The following is a 4,248-nucleotide window of genomic DNA, read 5'->3' on the forward strand; positions in this document are numbered from 1 at the left end:
TTGAGTAATCTCAAAGCCTTCACCTCTTCCACCAAGTCCAGGATGGACTTTTGCTGGATTCGGATGGCCGAGGTCTCTCCAGAAAGAAAATCCAACGCCTTCATTATCTCCTCAAAATCTTCCACGGATGGATTCTTCTTGGGGCCCATGACAGTTGACAACATTTATTGTGCACAGCTCTCTTAAAGTCCCACTAAGCCAGGAGTGGGTAACTCCAGTCCTGGAGGGCCTGTATCCTGGAGCCTTTAGATATGTCCTTGACTTAACACACCTGAATCAAGTAAATACTGTAGATAATTAAAAGAACTCTGGAGGAATTGATTCCATGCTGGGATGTAATTCAACCATTTGATTCAGGTGTGTTGGACCAAGGATGAATCTAAATGTTGCATGAAACTGGCCCTGCACTAAGCATTTCAACCATGCTGAGGGCTGGACTTTGAGAGATTGCAACACGCTGAATCCTTTTTTATTTGCTGTATTGCTGTCGTTGATCTACTGAAGACCCAGCTTGAGTCAAGCACCAATGGTACCATAAATGGTATCATATCAAACGCTAGAAAATCTTTGGTATAAAGAGGAGTTTATGAATCATTCAAAGCTATTTTAAAATATTTTATCTGTTTCCAAATAGGCCTACAACTTAAGTTTAACGCCTTTCTGAACAGTCTAAGATTGGATGATATTCAAATTGTGGTTAGCTCAAACACTTTAACACCTTAAGATATCTTTAATCTGTTTAGAGCATTAAATTAGCTTAGTTAAAACCGTAAAATGTTGTGACTTACTTTAAAAAAGAAATTTACTATATTTATTTCATTAATATGCATTTGTATAAAAAGGGTAGAAAAGAGAACGTGAAGCCATGTTAAATTTCTGAAAAGCTTAAACCTAAAGTGCTTTTATTTTTGAAACACCAGTGGTTTTTATGTACGTAGTTAACAGCTCTCTATTCTGGTTTGAACAGTCATCCCATTCTGTATATAGCACATTGTATAAAGTTCAGAGCCTTTCTTAGTTTAAGTAGTATATTTACTTGATAACTAGAAAACCATCGAATTTTGTTTGTAAAAAACCTGTGTTGTCAGGAAACATGTTCCTGTGAGTGTTAATCACAAAATAAAAAGTGGGGTGATATATAGTCAGTGAGAAGTAATAATATGGATTTTATGTGGGGGGAAAAATCATCAGGTACTGCTTTTATTTTAATGTTATTGTTTTGGAAAGTAAAATTTCAGAATTATCCACAAATTATCTAAAGTGCTGAACCATTTTTTAATAAACCATTTATGTCCACTAGTAACCCTAGTTTATTCAGTAAAATTCACTTTTGAATGAAAACAAGTGTCAGACTTGCTCTCTGTGGCTAACTACATGCTTTACCTGGAAAAATGAATTCTGCAGACTTCATGCAGTTTAGTTCAGTTTAGTTTCCTTAGGTAGAAACTTCCATCCAATCTGCATAACGTGCCTTAAGATGATTTAGTTATAATACACAATGGTAGCACTGAATAAAAAATAACAAAGCTGCAGTAAACTTCTTTTAATGGTTATGTTCATAACCAGTCAATTGTGTATATAAATGATCATACATAAACATTGTGTTAAATAATGGAAGCAGTCAATGTTAGTCTAGAGTTCTGGATGATTTCCTAATGTTAGCCTCAAAATTAGGGGGGAAATCCTAAACCACACACAGATATTTCAATTCAATTAAATTTATTTATATAGCGCTACTTCACAACATGTCATCTCAAGGCACTTTACAGTTCACCAGATCATACAGTCAAATTGATTCAAAGTTTTCTATCTAAGGAAAACCAGTTGTTTGCATCGACTCATTGACTTGAATGCAATCCCTCACGCTAAGCAAGTTTTATAGCGACAGTGGAGAGAAAAAAAACTCCCTTTGAACAGGAAGAAACCTCCAGCGGAACCAGGCTCAGTGTGAGTGAGCCGACTGGGGTTCAAGGAGACAGAAGCAGAGATACAAAAAGAAACTGTAAAAGGCGGCCCCGTCCAGGAAACACACAGCCAGGCAGACGAGCTTCGATCAAGCTACCATGTCAGAGGATGAAGAGAGCACATCCAGCCAGTCACAGTCAGAGAAACTTGACTACACTGAAAAAACAGGCCTATTTTGAACATCTACAAACAAAGGGGTTAATGGAAGCAGCACATCTGATATTTCTCTCCAGGATGGTGTCACAGCCAAACAGGAACAGATGAGGCGAAGCTACTATGAGAAAAAGCCGAGAGAGCATAACGTTAGAGATTGAACTAACATATTCTGCAGGGTGGGAGAATAGAGATAGAATGAAGCAGAATGATAAAATAGGAGTCCCTATGTCCTCCAGAAGTCTAAGCCTATAGCAGCATAACTATAGAGATAGCTCAAGATAACCTGAGCCACTCTAACCACAAGCTTTATCAAAAAGGAAAGTTTTAAGCCTAACCTTAAAAATAATTTAACTCTAGGGTGCGCTCACAGTGCTAGTCCAGTCCAAGGGATGGTTACTGAGAAAATTCACACCTGCAGTGGGCCGGATTTGCTATCACACAGACATTTTTAGGGCAGGCCAAAACACGTTTCAGAGACTGTGTCTTCAAAAAAGATCAATTTAGGGCAGCCAAAATGGAAATGCATGCCCTTTTGTCTTAATGTTGCTCTTTCCTGCAAAAGACGTTGACCTTATTCTGAAAGAGAACCACAAAAACTTACAGCACCCCATTTCGCAGACAGTTAGATGAGTCATAACCTTGTATTTTATTTACATTACTCTTTAAAATCATGTTTAAAATTAAGTTTAATCGATTTTATGGTTAAAAAAAAAAGAAAAGAAAGTTGAATAGAACAAAATAAGATATTTTCTTCTAGTGAGGGTATGCGCAAGATTTTCATGCATGTGTGTTTATGTGGACCTAGCATTAGCGATGTTAGTGGGCTGCCATAGTTTGTTTATCACCCAGTCTATCAGTCAAAAGGTAAAATGTTACACAAGCAGCAAAAAATTCCCAAATGCACTTCGGGTGATACTCTGATTGTTGGAATTTCCTCTATTGGTGGAAAAGAGGAGGGCATAGTGGTTGCGAGTCTTTAGGTACTTTGAAAGGCTTTTTTTGCCCAAAAAAACAAACTGATTTGAACTGGGGCCCAACACCCAAAAAAAAAAACGTTTCGACATGAAAGTCAGATTTCCAGGTAAGGACTTTAAGAGCTAAAGAATAAGACTGATTAAATAAAAGCACTGACTGGAGAGAGTTTATGGTGGTTTTGGTCTAGTCAGAGAACTTCCTATGCTTGCAATGAGCGATATGTTTATAAATATACATTATCTGTGTCTTCATCTTATTTGAAAAAACTAAGTGAAGTGGGGTTTGACATTTTCCAATAACACAATTCAGGTCACAGAATTTTTTTTTTTTTTTTTATCAGCATGACTTTTCAAATCAGGGTTATTCCTTCAAAAATCATACAAAGAAAAAAAAACATCCCACCTCCTCCGTCATATAAACAGCTAATCTGCAAGAACTACGCAGACTACTGAGGTTTCTGTGGAAAGTGATAATGTAAATGAGTCACAGTTTGCATGCAACTCAACGTACAGAAAAACACATTAAACATGTCCGTAGACACTTGCAGAGACAGTGACAATTAGACTAATCTAAGATCTCTCGTTAAACATCCAGGAAAGTTAAAACTAAAGCTGTGAGGTGAAACACACGGTACTGTAACTTTAACATGCTAATCTATTTCTTTGCTTCAACTGACTGCATAAACCTTTTAGGCTGTTGCTTATGTATGTTTCCCTAGAATACAGTGAGCTCATAATTGCTTTTTTGGAGTAATGTCTCAGAATATTCTATACTATTCTTTTTTTTTTCTTTTGTGATAGGAAAAAAAGGCAAACAAAGAATGAAGGGTTTTAAATGATTTGTAGTATAACTTTTAGCTCCAGTTAATACTGCAAGTTCACTTGGATGCATCTGTACTAGCTTTGAGTATCTAGAACATGTGTTTTTCCATCAGTCAGTAGAAAATTGCGTTGGATTGAGCTAATTTGCTTATTTTTTGGTAGATAAAGCAACGTGGAAACCTTGTTTTACCATTTCCTTGTCTAACATAGAAGATATTACTGGATCAGTGCTTCTGTGTTCTTTAAATATCTCTGCCTTTGTCTTTTCATACCTCTAGTTAGCCATGGCGGAATCCAGTCTTATCCATTTTTGCTCCAAGCATGCTTGGTA

The sequence above is a fragment of the Cyprinodon variegatus genome, unplaced genomic scaffold (assembly GCF_000732505.1).
Source record: "Cyprinodon variegatus isolate N-32 unplaced genomic scaffold, C_variegatus-1.0 Scaffold539, whole genome shotgun sequence".
NCBI lineage: Eukaryota > Metazoa > Chordata > Actinopteri > Cyprinodontiformes > Cyprinodontidae > Cyprinodon > Cyprinodon variegatus.